Genomic DNA, 21,608 nt, shown 5'->3' on the forward strand with positions numbered 1-21,608 from the left:
TTAAAAGGCATATATTGTATGACCAGGTAATTTCACTTCTAAAAGTCTCCCTCCCCTACAAAAATATTTTGTCAAGTTTTATAGCATTTACTTCAGCACTGACTGGATTCTAAAAAATTTTAAACAATGGAAAAAGACAATTCCATCAATGGGAGACTATGAAATAAAGTGCAGTCATATTAATAAATATTTTACAAGAATAAAAAACAGTGGCCTAGATCCATATGAATTATATGATGAAAGGACATATTACAAAATAAAAAAATAAGAGTACAAAAATATAATAAAGTGTGACATATTTTATGTATAACCACAAACATATCAATTACCATTTGTCTATGTTATATACAACATATAATATTGTGTATATATATATATATATATATATATATATATATATATATATAGAGAGAGAGAGAGAGAGAGAGAGAGAGAGAGAGTTTTTGAAAGAGAGTAGGAGGGAATAAAAACTCTACGAAAACACAACCTAAGTTATGTTAGGTTTGGAAGAGTTTTAGAAATAGTAGTTGGTGATTTTTCAAAGTGATTTTTTTAGACTGAACAGTTCTACTTTGAATCTGTAAGTAATTAAAAACAATAAAAACAAAGTAAAATAGAAGTATTCAGAAATAACTTTGGTCCCACCCTATGACTTTGTATTATATATAATCGACAGCCTCTCCAATGCTACCCATAATAAAAATGGTGAGTAGCAAAGTGAATAGGCATCACTCCTCTATAGCAGGCTACATTCTAGAAAACCACAGAATGTAAAGATTCATATATGTTTGTCCTATTCAGTTTCGATAGGCACAAATTTGCTTAATAAATAGCACACTATGTCCACAGCACCAATGACAGCTAATTTGTAGAACCCAGCTGAGGTCTTTTAAATTTGTGCTTAAAAGTACCCAAATGAATCACTTGTTTTCCCATGCATTTCACTGCACACCTCATCAGCACTTTCTGCCTCCCAATTAAAAGGAGATCATCAATGTTTCTTTTTTCAAAAAAAATTATAGATTTAAAGTGTGACTTTCTATAGCTGTAAAAATTTTACAAACCCAAATATAAACATCCAAGTCATTTTTACATGTGTCCCCCTTTTTTACACATAGTAGAGAAAGCAATACAGTGAATGTGCCTATACATCTACTATTGTAAATGCTATAAGTCAAACAAAACTCTAACCTGGAATTTATTTAATGCACAGTCTACTTCATGGATGACTAAAAGTTCTGCTTTCATTCATATGCTTAAATGTTTATGTTTAGGTGACAATTTATAATAACATTTTAAATAGTTGACAAAGCTATGACATTTGGCATGCTCTCAAAGGCCTGAACATAACTGCATCATTTTCATGGTTTTTTCTGTTTATCTCGGGACTGTGTTATTAGTCAATATCTTTTTGAACTCTTCTTTCATGTACCACATTTTCTGAATAAGAAATAAATCTACATACTTTCTAAGCCTAAGGTAAACATTCATAGATTTTTAAACTTTTGTTCCACTGAGTTTTTTAATTGTATCTTTTTTCTTTCAGTTATGCATGAAATGCCAGTCAAAGTTCTCATATACAGTTAGTGTGCTACGCGTGACTGGCTTAAGAAAAATGGAGCTTATCTACCCGGAGGCCCTTGATGAATAGCCATCTCACCTGACAGTTCATTTAACCATATTGTCACTTTCAATATCATGAGATAATATTTCAAAACCACATAACTCTATATTTATCATAACCACCGACTCTGTAGTGTCCATGCTGCAATCTCCATGTATACCAGGGCCTGATGAAATCATAGTTGCTAGATTCAGAAGTGAAGTGAATCCTGATCAGATGTGTGTACATGTTGTCTCAGAGCTAATAAAATTATTTCTTCCAGAGGCGGCTGGTCAGCTCAGTTGGTTAGAGCACGATGCTTGTAACACCGGGTTGCAGGTTTGATCCCCACATGGACCACTGTGAGCTGCGCCCTCCACAATTAGATTGAAACAACTACTTGACTTGGAACTGATGGGTCCTGGAAAAACACACTTAAAATAAATAAAAGTTAAATATATATATATATTTCTTCCACTACTCACTATGCTCACTGTGCTTGTTTTATTATGTTATTTTAATGTGATTGACAGGCGGGATTCAGTAAATCACCAAGCTGAGTATCTAGTCAGGTCACTGATAGATCAGAAGGGAATGGAAGCTGAGATTTCACATTTGTTTTCTATGCTTTACAGCCTGGCGTCCTGAACATTCTGGATGATGATATTGTTGACTACTCTCATTCCAGAGTCTCATATATTTAAAGGGAATATTATTCAAAAATACGAGGTAATTCTCTTTATTAAGAAAAATATACATAACCTCTGAATTTATATTTAGAGTCTGCTATCTAAAAGAATGATGGTAAAGTTTCTTAATCTATAGAATAAAGATTCTAAATCCAGAATTACTTCTTTCAAGAAAGAAAGAATAAAGATTTTAAGTCCACAATTCTTTCTTTTGAGAAACAATTATGATAAAGATCATTATCATTGTTATTATCTTTACTTTTTTACTGTGAATATAAGCACTGAGAATTGAGGATTAAAAATGATACCAGGGGTCCGACCGATGGCTCAGGCGGTTAGAGCTCCATGCTCCTAACTCCAAAGGCTGCCGGTTCAATTCCCACATGGGCCAATGGGCTCTCAACCACAAGGTTGCCAGTTCAATTCCTGGAGTCCAGCAAGGGATGGTGGGCTCCGCCCCCTGCAACTAAGATTGAACACGGCACCTTGAGCTGAGCTGCCGCTGAGCTCCCGGATGGCTCAGTTGGAGCGCATCCTCTCAACCACAAGGTTGATGGTTGGACTCCCACAAGGGATGGTGGGCTGCGCCCCCTGCAACTAGCAATGGCAGCTGGACCTGGAACTGAGCTGTGCCCTCCACAACTAAGACGGAAAGGACAACAACTTGAAGCTGAATGGCACCCTGCACAACTAAGATTGAAAGGACAACAACTTGACTTGGAAAAAAAAAAAGAAAGTCCTGGAAGTGCACACTGTTCCCCCAATAAAGTCCTGTTCCCCTTCCCCAATAAAATCTTAATTGAAAAAAATGATACTACCACAGAATCTTCTCTTTCTTATCAATCTGCATCTTTTCTTAGTCATTTCCAATAAGTAAGAGGCTTTTTTGAGCTTTTTTCTCTCAGGTTGGGAAACACATTGGATCTCGACTTTGTTCTACCAGAACGGGGTGCCCTATAACTCTTCAGTCACTGAGGTCAACAGAGTAAAAGAAATCTCCTAAGTGCTTTTTTGATCATGCATTTGTTTTGGGTGGCATCATGATTTGCATACCACGAACGAAGCAGAGTGATGAACAGAAGAACCTGAGTTTTAATCCTAAATCTGCCACTTGTGGTACAAGTTGTGCAGCTTAAACTGTCCCTTCCCCTTCTGGGACTTTATAAATTGAGTGGCTTTCTGAAGATTAAGGGAGATAGTGCATAAAACAACATGACGCTGCCTGGGAAGAGTGCTCAACAAATGGCAGTAATTTTTATTCTGTAAAAAAGAAAAGAGACCCTTGAACTCACCAACAGTACAGGCTTCTTTTTTAGGTGCTGTGATTGAGAACCAGAATGCGAGATTCTAGAGTTAGTAGGGAAGCTAGAACCAGACTCTGGATTCCCTTTGCTATGGTCCAATGTATTAGCAGGGCAGTCTTTTACTTACTAGTTCCTATGAGGAGTGAATTTCCCCCCAAATACCTTTCTGACCACTTTTAATCTTCTACTTACTTGGCACCTGGGGAGATGCAGTAACCTTTATGTTTGGTAAGTGTGGGAAGAATAACTGAGCATATGCTTTTCAACTTTCACCTCCCTCTCCTGGGAGTTCCTTTTCCTTGACATACAAACTGCCCACAGTATTCATGGTCCCACCGCTTTCCCCATTGTGGGAAACTTCCCCTGGACCTGTGCTGCTCTGATGTGGGTAAATCTGTCTAATTCTAGGGTTCAGTGTTATCATGGCCATTTATTTTAACAGCCTTAACTGTACAACTTGACCTCTGCCAGTAATAAAGGTGATATGTGTGTTTTCTACCTAAAATTTATTACAATTTCACTTTTTAAGAGTGCAGAACCTACTTAGTAGAAAGAAATAGCTCTCAACCTCCAACATAATGCTTTCTAAAGTAGGCCACACAACTTATCACTTAAGGGAATATTTCTGTACCCTGAGAAATAACTCATTAATGAAGACATGTACTGTGGAATAACACAATATGCAATTCTTTTGAAGTTCATGGTGTAAAGTAAATCAGATGATGATATTCCATTACATTATGGCTTTTTCCTATTGTAGTCACCATATTTAGGAAGCAAATTGAACTTGAAATTGGAAAATATTTACTTGATAGAATACAAACATGCCCTTATATTTTTGAACACAATATTATGGTAGAAACAATAGATAGTGAAACAAAAAGTGTATGAGGAGAGTATAAATCTTTTAGACCCAACAAAATTATTGTGAACCTCTCAACAGTGGCATTCCAAACCAGATTATGGCATTTACACTTCATTTGATACCTAAGTGAGGAAAGTAAAGGAAAGACGCCAAGAACACGTCTCCAATGTCTATAACACTTCACTCTAGGCAGGAAGTTGTCCTGAAGTACTGAATCATCTGAATTTACATTCACTACACACAAAGCAAGGTGGTACATGGGAATGAGTCAAGCGGGGTGAAACCTACAAAAGAAAAATACTTAAAATTGGATCCAAAACAGAAGTAAACATCTTTGGAGAGAACTTATGACTTGTGCTCCTGATACTGTATAAATTTGAAGGAACTGATGATAGTCTAGGTTGGAAATAAACACATTTTCAAAGAAAAAGACTTGAGTCAACAAAGCTCTTAATATCTGGCTTGAACACACAGCAGTTTCTACCACCATCAACAATGAGAGAAAGGGGTGGGGAAGGCAGGAAGGGTGATAGGTGGGGTGAAAAAAAGGAAGAGAAGGGAAAAGATGGGAAAAGAAAGACAAGGGAAGAGAAAAGCAATGCTTAAGCCTTTTCCAGAAGTATTCTGGAGAAAACGCCTTCTGTCCGTATGTGAGAATCATTTACCTGGGCATCCCAATAAATGAGAGAAGACCTCAAATTCAAAACCAATAAATCTTATATTGCCCTGGGCCTTTCTGCCATGATGGGCCACATCTGACACCTGGAATTTCATCTTCTGAAATCTTATTAATGTGGTTCACAAACCAAGTTTGAATTCCTACTAAACCCAATGGAGTTTTTGAAGATGATCCTAGAACCAGGAAAAGGCAATAACTATGCAAACTTCATGAATAATGGTGAATAAATATGTGTGCTTGTAGCTATGTGCATACACATACGCACCTACTCCTTTTTATCATGATTCTTAAACGTGTGTATATATCTGGAAGTCATAGCTCTACTGCTTCTGAAAATATATTTTTTACCACTTCTTCTGTTTTAATTATCTGTATCACATGGGAATAATAATCACAAAAAGTATGTTATCTCCATAACTTAGAAAACTGTTGATATAGAGAGAATTTAGCCAGAATACAATTCCTTTTTCTTCTTATCTCTTTTGAAATATGTAGGCAATGGGGATTTTAAGCTAAGAGTGCAGTTCAGCCTGAGGCACAGACGATTTACATTTCTCACTTCTTTCAGGTAAAATATAGTGCTGTTATAAAATATTAATAGAAACATAATATTAAAGCACAAGTATTGCACTGACCTGGTATGGCAGCTCTATTTGATAGAAATAGTGTGGTGGTTTTCAAGGAAGCTACTGTACTCATTTCGGAAGAAGCATAATCCCATTAGTCTAAAAATCTCCTTACCAATCAGAATGCAAACACAGGAAAGGTGGCCTCAAATACAACTGAACAATGGAATGGAAACTCATCTGCACAATTCCTGGCAAAAATACTCCCAGAAAGCACACGCTGACACAAAGATTTTAGGTGATGACAGTTAAACCAGCCCAAATCTTTTTCTCTAATCTTAATCTTAATATGGAACCCAATTTCATTCTTTTGATTCCAATGCAATCCATATTCTGTGCTAATCAAGAACATAAGCGGATCTCAACTCCAGTCTCAAGCCCGGAAGACCTATTGTTTCCAGGGGTTGCAAAACAATGTGCCATTTGATCAACATCTGTTTACCAAGTTTTGCCATTTTATTCTATACATAAAAGTTTGCAGGTGTTTGCCACTATTTCCTTCTAAGAAACTTTAGCAATGTCAATACCACCCATTTTAATATAAGCTGTTAAAGACCGAGGGTTTTCATTATCACTGCCCAAAGTGAAAGTATCAATGAACAAGGTTGTTAGAGACAGTGCGTTGATTTTAAAGTGTTTGCATCTCATCATGTGGTGGTCCTTATTCATTTTGTCATCCTGCAAGGAAACATGCAAAGCAAAAAGCAATTCTAGCAAAGTCATTTATGTGCAAGTCTTTAAAATTCAAAACCAATGAATTTTGAAAAAAATGAACAGCCCTTCAACTTTTCTGTATAAAATCTAAAGGTCATTTGGATGGTTGCCTGGGAAAGCATGCATGTTTGTGGGAAGTGGATATACTGTGGCTCGTCACTGCAGCAAAGTGAGGCAAATGACTAGGGACAAGAAAAATAATACATAGTCACACAAGGGAACTGGGCTTGGAGTCAGGAGACCATTCTCCAATTCTGATGTTGGCACTAAATAGCTGTGTGACTAAAATAAAAACACATTTTCTCTCTGAGCCTCAGTATCCTTATCAATGAAATAGGGAAGTTGAATTTAATGAACACTTATACCTCTAAGATATGATGATTTTATCAGCTAGATACTGAACCTGAGAGTTCTTATGACTTTAATTAAACTTAGCTTTAAATTCTAGCTCTAGAAATCACCTCTCTCTATATATATATGTATATATATGTGTATGTATATACACATATATAGAGATGTGTATATATAGATATATATAGATAGATATATACATATATATATATATATACATATAGATAGATAGATAGATAGATAGATAGATACACATATATATATATCCCTCAGAGACCTAGCCTTTCCCCCAGATAATCAGCAACCACTGAGGCTGCAGAACACACTAGAATGGACCTTACTAATTGTCACAAGGTCTGGACCTCTGGCAGACTAAAGATAGCACCTTGACCTAAGCTATATTTCAGCTCCTGAGCCCCAAGGTGGGACAACCTCCTGGCTACTTTCCCATGAAACCAGACAGAGGGACATTGAAACAAACCTCATAACTGTCCTCAAGACCTGAATAAATTATTTATTATTATTCGAAGAAATTATTTATTATTATTCTTATCTCACTGCCAACCAATCAGCTCCCAGCATGACACCACCAAATCCCTAACCCACAGGGTCTTGTGATTTTGCCCTATAGAATCTGTCACCTACACACCATTGGGGGGTTTGGGCTTTTGATCCTTAGCTCCCTGTTCTGGGTGGCACCATTCATGATAAAATAGCCAATCGTTCTCCACTGCAATTCTTGGCATTTAGTGTTTGGCTTTGCTAGCACAGGGTGGACAAACTCTTTCTGTTCCATAACAATATAGTCATCCCCTGGTATCCATGGGGAATTTGTCCAGGACCCCCGTGGATACCAAAATCTGCAGCTACTCAAGTCCCTTATATGAAATGGCATAGTATTTGCATAGAACCTAAGCACATCCTCCCATAGCCTTTAAATTATCTCTAGATTACTTAAAATACCTAATACAGTGTAAATGCTATGTGAATTATTGTTATACTCTACTATTTAGGAAATAATGGCAAGAAAAATGTCTGTACATGTTCAGTACAGAGGCAACCCTTGTAGGCCTAATTACATAGGACACGTCAGCAACAGCATAATATATATATATTTTTTTTATTTTTTATTTTTTTTTTTTCAAATGCTTTCTTTCCAGGGTTGGTTGAATCCGGATGAGAAACCTGTGGATATGGAAGCCTGACTGTATAACCTGTGTTAAAATCTTTTATGGTGTTTGACTAGGCTTGCTTCCGTTTGTTCCCTTCCCAAAGTGGTAATCAGGATGCATCCAAGCCTAGCCAATCTTTTAATGAGACAGGCATATTTTAATAACATGTGGCAAATAAACCATTAAATCATGACAGATGTATTTTGTTCTGGTACAGCCTAATTATTAAACTGCCAAGAGTTGCCAATGGAAGCTTTATGCCTAACTTACAGATTTCCTTAAGACCCTGCATTTTGGCTAATGCTAGTTTATGTGAGAAGGGAAGGAAAGCAAAGGAAGTGCCTGAGGAGATCTGAATTTCCTCCATGAGCTAATTTTCTGAGAACAAGCTGCAAACTGTAGTCATTTTAACTCAGAGACTCCACCCCTCTTGTAAAACATGTACACCAAGTAAGTACACTAGTTAAACCTGTCCCGGCCCTCAGGTCAGATTATTACAGCTAGGTACCAACCCCTGATGTCTGACGAATCTCATTTCAAAACTGCAGACACTAATGTCATAATAAGGTAATAATAAGGTACATGCTAATGTTGACCATTTATTCTCTACAACTTATTAACCTTTGAAAAGAGTAAAATAATAAAACATCTGACATATTTTTGCAAGCAGCATATTAACTTGAGTGCAGCTGGGCTGGGACTGAATTTCTTACAACAGTTAGTGAAAAGCATTACTAATTCATACGTTCTTTCCTCATGTGAAGACTCAGAGATATTATCTGTTTATTTTTAAAAGCATAAAATAAAAGGAAAACATAAAGAAAGGACAGGTACACTGATTGATGCAGTCATCACACTTAGAAATTCAAGGAATGCCGAAGATGGTTGTAACCAGGCACCAGAATATTACCTGATTACAGAGGCAGACGGAGGAGCAGAGGAAGACTCCAGGAACAGACTACCTTCAAATGGTGCAATTGGCTAAGAAGCAAGGTAGAAAAATTTTACTTAGTTTCTAAAGCTGCTGTGTGAGTTTCAGTTGCTAAGTCAACTCCAAGTAATGATATTTCAATATAAAGCAAGATAATAGATTTTTTTTTTCCTCTCTCTAGATTTGTTCTTACCTGGAGGCAACATTAGTTATAAAACAATGTATCTGAGAAACATTTTCTAATGGGATATGATTGCTGTAAGCTAATTTCTCAGCAGCCAGGTGTTATTGGGAAGATCCCTGCTTTTGACCTTCGCTCTAATTACAGACACAGACATTGTGCAATGAGTATGCTTGTTAAGTTTTTTTGTTTTTGTTTTTAAGCATTTCACTTCTAGAAGTGTTACCAAGTACCACTCTGTTCACATGATTAGCAGATTTAATGAAGGGACAATGCTGACATGTTCTAGATTTCATTTGGATATTGAATTCGTCATCTATCAACAAAGGATCCAGAATGGTTGGAGAATGACTATTTTGGAGTTTCTCTTTTCTGGAATGTTTAAGGTATGAAGAGTATTTTGGCGACAGCTCAGGGTCCATGCAGTAAAACAGAAACATAGAACATGACAACGTAATACAGAGAAATGGTGAAACAATTATTAGAGGACTGAAAAGGCAAAGGGAAATATCAAACTGATAGGGTTCGTAATGGCAGGAAAGAGCCCCAGCCCTAGGATTGAGGGACAAGGAGAAGAAGGTGGGGTTGTCAGAACCTAGCAGCTCTAGCTGAGTGGGACAGACCTTTGAAGAGGGATGCTGGTCTCCTGGTGGAACTTGGAGGACCCTGTGGAGCTGGGAACCAGACCTGTGAGGAGGGGTCACTGCTGCTCAGCAGGGCTTGTCTCTCTGGAGGAAGGGGCAGGTGGGGTTCAGTGGGGGGGTTCTTCAATTCAGAAGGTAGAAGGAGGAGACTAGAGCCAGTTGCCATTGTCAGGGGGATACTAACAGGGAGAGGGAGGCCAGGAGCTTTACCCGAATGGAACCCAAGCCACGTAGAAGCAAACACCAGGAGCTGAGGGAAAGTCATTTTCCACATCTCCTGACCCCATTAGACAGTAAATTCTGTGGAGACATGTCAATGTCTGAATGAGGTGAGGGGATTAAGTGCTATTAAATCTCCAATGCCTAGGTCAATGTTTGCCAATTAATAATACCTTAAAAAACATTTGTTGAATGAGTCGAGGGGATTCATTCTTAGGTAGATCAAAATTTATACTTTGAAAAGTCAATTCAAGTCCTAGTCTGATACTAACTACCAGTGTTATTTTGACAAGTCATTTGACATCTCTAGATTTCAATTACTCATCTATCATATGGAGTTATAAGCCTAGCCCTAATTGAATTATAAAATCATTCCAATTGTACAATTCCATGACTCTTCTCTATTGTTAATGCTGTGGATAATTTATGGCTGATTTTGTTATTATGGAGACCTGCAGCATAAGCAAATGCTAAAATAAATACATTTAATGGATGGCCAGAGACGCGGGCTGATTTATGTATAAAGTTGTCCTTTATTTTGTATTCTTTGTTTTTTATTCTTTATGAATGAAGATAGTGCCAGAGATTAGAGAACAGTATCATTATCCTAGACCCTGCCTTCCAGGTATCTTCTTTGTGTTTTAATAAAGTATTGGAAGGCCAGTGCAGTATCTTAGTAGAGCTATATGTTAACCAACATGGAACCCAATTACAAGGATTATCAAGGGAGGTTTTTATAGGAGGCAGTGCCTATTAGAAGGAATAACATAAAAAAGAGACAGAACATCTGAGCCTCCTCCTTCCTCCCCAAACCTTGTAACCAACTCTCTGTGGGAGTTTATGGAAGTCATATAAACTCTCAGACACCTCAGGTTTCTCATTTATAAAATAAGAGGCTAGAATACATCTCTATATTCTCTTTCAAGTCCAACATTCAACAATTCAGGCTAATGCTCTAAAGAATTCAATGTATTTGTACACCTAAAGATTGCCAGCAGAAATACAAATTTTAAATCGTGAGATTCCCCCCTCCCGTTCCCCACCCCCTGTGATTACATAGAAAAAAAAAAAAAAGACTAAATGTACTACTGTTGTTAGGTTTGGCTGGGAGTTCAATTTATAGAGAGCTATTTTAACATTGACATTAGCTATTTTAACAGCTATGTTAACCGGCAAGTTGACATTAGCGGTTAAACTTTAGACTATGTAGACGCTTTGGATCAGCACTCAGAAACCTGGGTGCAAGACAGAGTAGTGATCTAAGTACAGTCTCTGGTACTGGACTGCCTGGACTTGGTTAGTCCTTTCACCACGTGGCCTTGGGCAATCTATTTTATTTATTTTAGCCTCTCTGTGGTCAGTTTCCTCATCTATAAAATAGGGGTTTCAGTAATATCTACTCCACAAAGTGGTTGAAAGGACTAAGTGAGTCAATATACATATTTTAAAGAGTTCATAAATGTACCAAACAATAAAGTAGTCATTTAGTAAATGTTAGTTATAATAATAATAACTAATAAATAATAATAATAATTATTATTATCGATGAGTATGTGAACATGTTCACAAACTACATGTCTAAATATCTCCAATCAACAGCAGTGCCTTTAAGGCAAACAAGAAATCAGCCACGGTAGTATTAGTAGTGGAAATAAGACAGAGGATGAGAGAAGATGGATACGGAATATGCAGAGCTAACTCTCAAAACCAGCCTTGGGGTCAAAGCTGGAGAGAGAAAGGGATGGGAATGTCAATGAAAAAAATATGCAGAAATGGTGAGACACACCGGGGGATAAGATGATTCTTCCCATCTGTCAGAAACTGACAACTTAGACCAGAATGTTTGGTGCCAAAAATAGACAGAGAAAAGTCAGAGGCATTGATTTATTTGTTCACTGTTTTTACTCAAAAATGTCCTAGAAGGATCATTGCCTGCCCCATGACAAAAAAGATCCAGCAACACTACCACAGTAACTTCATAAAATCAGGGTGGGAGGTAAATAAATCAAATTCAACAAGGGAGGGTCTTGAAAAGACCAGTGATAAAATAGACCATGAACTAAGAAATATAACTTTTCAACTTCCTACTCTATAATAGCGATAAACTAATTAATTTATAACACAGCCATACTATACAGTCATAGACCTCAGTGATCAGAGTATGTGAGGTTTATGCATATTGACATGGAATGATCGTCAAGACATATTACTAATAGAAGACAAAAACAAGTGGCAGAAGAGTGCAGACCACATACTTCATGTATGAAGAAAAAGAGGAGAAAAACCCTAACATTTAGAATTTTTAAAAATATTCATACATATGTATGAAAGTGTATAGAAAAAGTTCTGGTTGGATACGTAGCATACCAGAATGGTGTTTACTTCTGGGAATGAGGGATTTGAGAAGCACCTGTACTGTGAGGTGGGAAGGTGGGGGGTATTAATTTATGTCTTTATCAGTGTGTGAATTTATTTCAATGCAAATGCCTTCATGAATTATTTATATAATAAAATACATTTCTAAGGAATGATTTTAAATAAAATTCCAGCTGCCTATGGAATTGAGCTTAAGTTGGTGTGTTTATTCTCCCTTTCAACTTCAGTTAATGAGGGAGTTGATTCATTAAGCACCTTCCCTGAGCCACTGCAAGTTTCAGCTGATTGTGCAAATAGGTCACATTCTATGCAGGGCCCCAGGGACATAGTCTGTTTAAAAAAATATATTGCCTCTTAAAATTTCAATATAACATATCAAATAAAGCCTGAAAGAGATTAGGAATTGTGTTCATCAATGCTAAATATATGTCGAGTTGTCTTGCTGTTGATTTTTCTAAAGAAAAATCTATAATCAAAAATTGATTTTATGCCTTCATTCAACTTTCCCTCCATTTTATGAATCACCTACAGCTGGCATAGCAAGCAGAATATGACATTTCCTGTCATGGAGTGGATAATGCCTGCATTGACATGTCTGATCCAATATCTGACATCTCAAAGAGCTGCCAAATCCTGGCTATCCTAGATCTTCATTACAGATGTTGGCTAAGATCTCTGGGGTTATTTAATTTCTAATAATACTTTTCCCCCTCTGTCAATGTTCAAAATCTAAGATGGGATATCCAAATCAGAGCCAGTAGACACCTAACTCTATTTAAGAAGTTAAAATATCAGGGGAAACACTCATTTACCACCAAGTTTAAAAGGCCTTGGTTACCTACTTCTAATGAGAAGGGTAACTCTAGCTGCAGGAAACCATTTATTTATGCTGTGTGTTGATTTACTGACAGGAAACTTTGGCAATACATTATTCATTTTTTTTCTGGCAAATTACAGGAAGGGGATTGATGAATCTTTTGCTTGCCAAATTATTTTCCTTTAAAGAGACTACAGACGCTCAATTTTTCACTGTAGAAGTTAAATGGGGTAGAATCATCTTCTTAAAACTCAATATATAATTCTGTAAAATACCTATAAGTTAATTTATACTTGTGTCTTAAGCATTAGTGCAAAGGAATAATTGGAAGATGGCGGAAGTATGTGGGCCTTAGAGGTAGAGAAAAAAAATGAGATGACTTACTATATATAACAAATAATGTTCAGATTAAACCTGAGACTGCAAAACATTAGAAATTATTCATCGTTTGCTTGTTCATTGGTTTGTTTTTTTCTGTATTTCTAAAATACAGAAAAAATATATTAGCTTTAGACAACTTCGCCTTAAAACTCAAAATGTTACATTTATCTCTTCCTGGACCTTTGTTTCTTCAGTTCTTCTTTCTGAATGAACAAATATTTATTATACACATATATCATTATCAGGTACAACAGCATATGAGGTGAACAAGGCAGAAGCATATCATAACTAATAATATATTGTCATATCATCTCTCTCTACATCACCCAACTGATCAGGGTGAGTATTAAGAAGGCAGTATTGTGGTCCTCATGTTAGTTCAGTACTACATAAACATAAAAATAATGTAGACATAGGTCCAACTTCTGAGATATGAAGGCCTCCAAAATGTTAACTTTCCCTCAAATAATTTTTCAGACATTAGTATAAGTCCTTTATAAAACATACATACTCAGAAAACTATTCTTTTGGTTTGATGATTCATTTAATAAATATCTGTTAAGATCTACTTTACACAGGAGTCTATGGGTGTTACAAGGATTATTTAGATCTGATCTTTGCTTTCCAGGAGCAATCTGAGCCAACTGATACACACATATTTTATTCTTTTATGCAAAGCATAGAGAACCATTCATTTGGGTGGTATGAGTTGCTCAGGAATCCTTTGTCCTGTTTCATGGTCTTTTCTTAATAATCTTGTAGAATGTTCTGTCTTTTTCCCTGAGTATCACTGTTTGCTCCAATTCTCCCACCTTCAGATGCATTGATGCACAGATCCATCAGACACGTTTGTGTGTTGAACAGGGAATCCTTTGTTGAACTATAGCTGTTCAACTTGTTGTAACCTCCAGGGGAGTGATCAGGGGGGACCTCTCATACAGCCATGCTTCTGACATCTTTGAACTATCGCTGTTAGAAAGTCCATGAGAGTTTTAGTAATTTGCTCAGAGTCCGAAATGAAAGCGAAACGAAGAACATCATGGAAATGCACCTTCCACTGTCACATTTCTCTGTCTTTCTTTGTTCATAGAGCTTTCTCAGAGTGGTTTTCCTTCCCACTTTTCCTTACTTTCAGTCTTTTAAATGCTGTCTGTTGTCCAAAGACAATCAGAATATTTTTTTTTTCTTTCCGTATGCTCCCTCATCAGAAAGTCAGTGTGTGGGAATGGAGTCATTATACAGGCATTGAAATGAGACATACCTACGTCAAAACATTGGCTCTCTAACTGATCATGTGAGTTTCAGCATATTCCCTAACCTTTCCAAATTTTAGTTAATTTTCATGAAAAATGTGTCGTTAACAACACCTAACTGGAGAAGTTCTTTTAAGGATTAGAAATTGAATGCTCAAGGAAGATTAGCCATTCAAAATGTTAGTAGTTCCTTTTACCTAGGTTTTTACCTGCCTCTTATGTCATTCTACCTTGTGTTCCAATTCTATGTTGGTCCTCTGCCCCCATCACCACTGAAACATCCTTGAAACTAAGGATGATCTTTTTCACTTGTTTAATCCTCACAGGAATTAAGAGCCATACTTTGCACCTTCAAAAATACTTGTTGATGTGTTCTGACAGTTATGATCAGATTTTATCTTTAACTAGAAAGACTAGGTAACAAACATAAAACTAAGAATACTTAAGTACAGATTGAATTTTTCAAACATTTGTTGAATTTCTGCTGTCCTTAAAGCACATCTAAGTATTATTAGGGTATATAATTAAATTAGTTATATGTATTCTGAGTCACATATATGTATTCTGAGTCAAAATTTGAAAGATCTAGACACTTGCATAAGTTATTCCTACAAAAAGGAAGTGATAGAGAACTGATTAAGTACTAGGGTGAAAAAGAAGAAAATGTTAACTAATTGGAAAATTTAGGTGACTGCTTAAAAAAAAAAAAGCAAATATTTATTAAATATCTACTTAGTCCAAATCCTGGAACTACCATAAATTACATATGTGCTGCATGCCAAAACACTTTTTATTTAATATCTACATCACAATCCTATGAGGTAGGTACCATGATTCCCATTTTATAAATAAAGAAACTGAAATTAATTGCTTAAGGTCATCATATTCTTTTGAGTGGCACATGAAATCGCATAGACCAAGAATAGAAAAAGAAAAAAAAAAAAGAAATGTAGAGAAAAAGGGCCTAGGATATCTTGGAGTCTACTTGTGTCGGAGCTGTTTAGTCCAGGCTGACCCAGTATTATTTTGTCTTGTGCACCTGAAACTAATAAAAAAAAAAGAAAAGAAAAGAAAAAGAAACTGGGATATAAATGTATATGATGTAACCTATAAATAGATAGATAGACAGATAGACAGATAGATAGATAGATAGATAGATAGATAGATAGATAGATAGATAGATAGATAGATAAATAAAAGAATAATGCCAGTAAGTCTACTTCTCTTTGAGGACAGAAAGGGGGCCATAGGTTAAACCTGACAAGGTCAGGAGACTGAAAATAACCACATAAGATGGCGTGAACATAAAAAAAAAATTCATAACTAAGGTGGGCCACGGCGGGAAGTCACATCTTTAGCCTGAAGCTTCCTTCATAAAGTCAATCTTCACCTTAAGTGAGCCTGTCTACTGTCTTTTTGCACCTAAAATCACATCCTTGGAATGTCTGCAATCCCTTTTTCCAGACCAGAGCAGGAAAGTATATTATTATTCCTGTCCCTCATTATTATTCTTGTCCCTTCATTAACTATCCTCTACCCACCTGTGTAAAAGAAGTACCTGTCTCTCCAATCTACTTTTACCCAATCCTAGAGAATTTCCTACTTTGCTTTCTCCCACCCCCTTAATCTATCACCAATGGATTTCATGCAACACACCTCCTTTGATTCTATGTATAAAATAAGCTGCAAACCGTCATTTTGAGGAACATTTTTTCAGTCCATTGAGATTTTGCTTCCTGGCAATTGTCAGTTTGGCTCAAATAAACTCTTACAAGTTTTTTCTTAGGCTGGATGTTTTTCGTTGACACCTTTTACTTTAAAACTATGGATTCCCCCATTGCTATAATTTGAATGATTATGCCATAAGATCATGAAACTAGCTATAGAATTTTAGTTAGGTTCCCTAACAATTTAATGAATTAAATTTGCTTGTTTATCCTAAATAAAATGTCTCATAGTGTATTATCTCCTTTTAGAGATTAGCTATCATTAGTCCTGGTAGAGAATACTGCCAAAATATGTGTTTAGTAGCTTCTATACATTATAAATATAGATTTGCACAGAAACCAATCAAATATGCTAGAAAGAATGGTTATTGTACAATACATATGATATGGTACACATATGTATAATGAATATACTTAAGTATATTTTTATATAAAATGACAACTTTTAATTTATTTTCTATAGTCATCATTTTCATAAGATTTATAGCTGTCAGTAATATTTAAGCAGTATTAAACTCTCATTGTGTTGTCTTAAATCATACATCTAATTTACAAATATTTTGTTTGGTTGTACATTAAGTTCCCATAAACTTCCATAATATGAAAAAAATTATTTGTTTTAATTTTTAGAAGGTAACCTTAGATAATATAAGTCTCTATTCTCTGAAATAATTGGATATCTTATGTATCATAATACTAAAGCAGTATATACACATATATATTACATACCCCCTGAATGACAAACTAAACTTTGTACATGTCTATTTTAGTCAATATTAATTTACTTATTAATAAACCCCTAGAGACACTTAAAATGAAAACTAGGTTTCATTAACTCCCACCCTCCCACCCCCCAGCCTCCCACCCCGCACCGCTCTTCCAGGTCCTTACCTCCAACAGCTGAAAACTAGGCCTGAATCTCCATATTCTGAATATCTGAAAACACTGCCCTTTCTAATCTCCAGGTAGTCCCAAGGAGGCAGAAAACGTTCTCCTTTTCAATCATCAACTCCCTCTTCCCCATTGCAAAGCTTTATACTTGTTTTGAGCAAACAGTAGATTTTCTCTGACCACAATAAAGTGGGCCAAACTCTTGGAAATAAAAACTCATGGTTTTGAGCTCAGGGCTATCCATCTCAAACTCAGAAAGCTAATAATTGCCCCCTGGTGGTTATATGCGTATGCCTTCAGGAAAGCAAAGGCTTGGCTCCCTTCTTAAGGAGGTGAAAAATACCTTTCATTCCTTCCTGAAGAGATCATGTCACAAAAAACAAAGTATGTTGCAATTTCTCAGTAGGTTACCCTGATATTTGAACCTCTCAGTAGAACCCTCACTGCTCTGTATTTCGATTTTAAATTCTGATTCACTTATTCTGATTACCTACCCAAACAACTCAGCTGGGTTAGGGTTAGTGGCAAATATGCTTGAGGAAATGCAATCTTAAAGGTATGTCAAACAGCCTGGACACCGAACTTTAGGATCAAATACTATTTTTCAGAATTCAAAACTCCCAAGTGATGTGGAATTAAGGAACAGGCACAGAAATGTTAATTAGATATTCCCAAAAATCCCTAAGCCATATGCAGGGTCCTGCCATTTCAACCATCCAGGGACCACCTAAAATGACTTTTTAAATGGCTTTGATCTTTCCTTCTAAGGTGATGAATTAGAAGGGAAGCAGTAAAGTGTCACACAGTGGTTCTCTAACAGAGACATTTGGCAATGCCTGGAGACTTTTTCCCCCACATGTTGTGGGGTATGGAGTCACTGGTATGTAGCGGACACAGACCAGGGATACTGCTGAGCATCTTACAATGCTTACAACACAGAGGGAAGCACTCCCTACTCCCCACCCCACGAAAAGATCCAATTCAAAATATCACTAGTTCCAAAGTTGGGAAACCCTGTGTGATTAGGCTCTGTGATTAGGTTCTCCAAAGCCCAAATGCCCTTGTAGATAAAATAAGAGTAATAAGAATTCTTAGCTTTGGGTTATGGGATGGCTAAATGAGATTGTCCATACAAAACATTAATTATGGTGTGGCCAGCATAAGCATTCAACATGTATGCTATTGTTACCATCATCTGTATTACCAATTTTCAATTCAAGAGGAATAGAGAACTTTTCAAGTTAAAATCGGAGAAAATATGTTTAAGACTATTGTAAACTTTATACATCAAAACTTATATACAATTTTAACCATCCCACATTAGAAGCAAGAGATTGCTTGCATTGCCATTCATTCGCCCAATTATTTGGCTTCAGCACAGTCTCTCACAATTGAAAAATGTCTCCAAGTTATAAAAAATAAATGACTCAGTATATTTGCAGAACAGTCCTTTAAAATAGTTACTGAGTATCATCAAACATATATTTTCCTTCCTGTTTCAGGTCTCCTTAGTCAAGAGTCAGTATTCTTGGACCTCTTGGAAAGACTTTCACCACTGTTGCTGCAGCTGTCTCTTTTGAGATGTCTTATGTCTGTGCCAAACTTGCTATCCTTAGGTGCTCATAGAGTCATTGATGGCTAAGGGATGCAGAGCATGGCAGGGTCCTTTCTCCAATACTGGGCCACCTTTTATCACGGGCACCCAGTCATCTCACAAAGTCATGATAGTAGTCTCTTTAATGTCTTTCTAGTTCTCATTTCTCACAAGCAACTTCTTGTGTGTTTGAAAAAAGTTTCTCTTCATAGTAAGAATATAACTCAGACACAGCTTTGCATCTACACACTTTTCAAAACATCTCTCTCCTTTGCAAATTCATCCTAATAAAAGCACAAATAAAATGAAAACTCTAGAGGTATTATTAATATCTGAATAAACATAAAAACTTATATTCTCAAAAGGAAAAAAAAAAAAACCTATATTTTCACTATGAACAACTAAGAAGGTAATAGAAGTTTGTTTTATATTTGTGTACCTGAAGGACTTATCCTGGTGATTTATAAAATACAAAGACACAGCCAGCCCTTAAAACCTATTAAAGTCTCTGTGTCTGAGGACAGAAAATTGATTACAGTTTCTCTCCTCTCTCTCTCCCCTTCCTCAATACTGCCCAATGTCAGAGTCTGATTAGCTAGAACACCTTGTTAGGTACAGCATTTATTCAGAACACACTCATATAGATTTTGTGTGTTGTCTTCACTTTTGACAGGGTGGCAGAAATATCCTCCTCCATATTAGTTTATAACTTGTCCCAGTGGAAAGATGGGATCAGAGAATTCTTCATTGGAACGAGCCTTGTAGATTAAAGAACACTGAATTGGATTGTGTCCTGTAAACTATTGAGTTCTAAATTTAGATATAAAGAAAGTGAAGTGAAAGAAGTGAGGTGATAAACAGGTCCCCCAGTGGGGTGGGGGGGGGTGGTGGTAAATTGATAATGCCATCCCTAGTCTCCGGTACTGTGTTGTGTCTGCTTGACAAAAGGGAGGTATGAGTTACTAAACTTAAAAAAAAAAGAAAAAAAAGTGTATTATAAACTAGCTTACTTAAAAAAAAGCTCTATGATGTGGACTTTGAACATAGCATTATAAAGACTGGATCATAAACATATATCATCTGGGTTATTAATGTAAGTATATACCTGCTAATTTAGTCATAAAGCTTAAGTTTAGAAAAAGGTCTTAAAGGTTATACCTCCACCCTCTGGCATCCAATGATTGCATACATACATAAAGAGGCATAAAGAGGGAATATTCAGGCACAGTTTTTGAATTACTCTAGGAAAAATACATTTGGTTAAATATCCAAATTTGCCCACCCACTACCTTCTACTTGCTGGTGACATTCTGATATACAAATGACCCCTTCCCCAGATCTAGTGGGTGAATTATAGATGTCTTCACTCTCCTGCCAGTGATGGAGTTAGTTATGGTCATGTAACCCAGTTCTAGACAGCGTGGACTGAAACACAAAGCATCTGTGAGTTTGGGGGAATCTCTCTTCTTTGGTATATGATATTTGACACTATGACAACCATCTTGAACTTAGGTGGGGCAAAGACTAGGAAGTCAGCCAATGTACTAAAGATGAACAAAAGCAGAAGTCTTGACCCTTAATGACATCATCGTGCTTTCAGATTAATTATAGAAAATTCCTACCACAGAATTCCAAATTCAGTGAAATAATAAACCCTTATGGTTTAAGATACTTTTAGTTAGCTGTTCTGTTACCTGTATAGCTGTAAACACCTACCCCTGCTTCCATGCAGTATAATCACTTCAGAAAATTAAAGAATAAATGTCAATCAAATTTTAGACAATAAAGAATATAAAATATAATTGAGTTACTCCGATATGTATCAAATTTACACAGATTCAACTCTTGAACTTCAGAAAAAAGGTATAAAAATTGAAAAACTGTGCATTTTCTAATCTATTATATAATGTATATACATTACATACTTATGAATACATATCATTGTTCAAGTTGTGAACACACAAACTGATAATCATTGGCTAGTTACTAAATAATTGTTAAGGAAAAATATTGACATTAGAAAATACGCAACTTTATATTTCCATGTGATTAAAATAAATGTAAGTAAAATAAAAGTTAAATATCTAATTATGAAGTGCTTATAATTGATAAAAGTATAAAGAGGTTGATCTCTTCATTACATAAAAAGCTTATTCAGCTCTATAAGGAACACTGCAAGATTTCAACAGATGACTAGGTAAATAATATGAATAAACAATTCGCTCAAGAGGAGAAGGAAGCAATCACTTGAGGAAAATTTTCCTCACTGATATTCAAATAAATAAAAATGCAAACAGTTTGACATTTCATTGTATGGTTGGTAGATAAATGAGGACATTTAAAAGGGAGTGATAACATTCCAGCTTTTTATTTAGAGCACATGTATTGCTGTTAGCGTTATAAATTGACACACACCTTTCCAATGTTTGACTAAGAGGAACTGTTGAAACTCTAAGTGCCTGTGTTACTCAGACCATGTCTAAGGAAAGCAGCCCCCAGCAATTCTCTCTGCATAACTTGTCATTGTTAATGAGGGTCTAGTAGAACCACACCTACTTGTCTGCCCACAATCAAAGGTACCAGGGATCAGT

The 21,608-nt window shown here is 36.1% G+C and overlaps 1 protein-coding gene across 1 annotated transcript in view; it reads right to left on the reverse strand.

Annotated features, from left to right (window-relative positions):
• The window catches only part of LOC109446496 (keratin-associated protein 13-3), a 111,138-nt gene extending 93,479 nt beyond the window's left edge, over positions 1-17,659 (reverse strand). Inside the window, exon 1 of the mRNA XM_074334055.1 lies at positions 17,424-17,659. The gene's annotated coding sequence lies outside the window, so the exon portion shown is untranslated. The remainder of the gene's footprint in view (positions 1-17,423) is intronic.
• Between the last annotated feature and the right edge of the window lie 3,949 nt (positions 17,660-21,608).

Source organism: Rhinolophus sinicus, linkage group LG01, assembly GCF_036562045.2.
Source record: "Rhinolophus sinicus isolate RSC01 linkage group LG01, ASM3656204v1, whole genome shotgun sequence".
NCBI classification, from domain to species: Eukaryota; Metazoa; Chordata; class Mammalia; order Chiroptera; family Rhinolophidae; genus Rhinolophus; species Rhinolophus sinicus.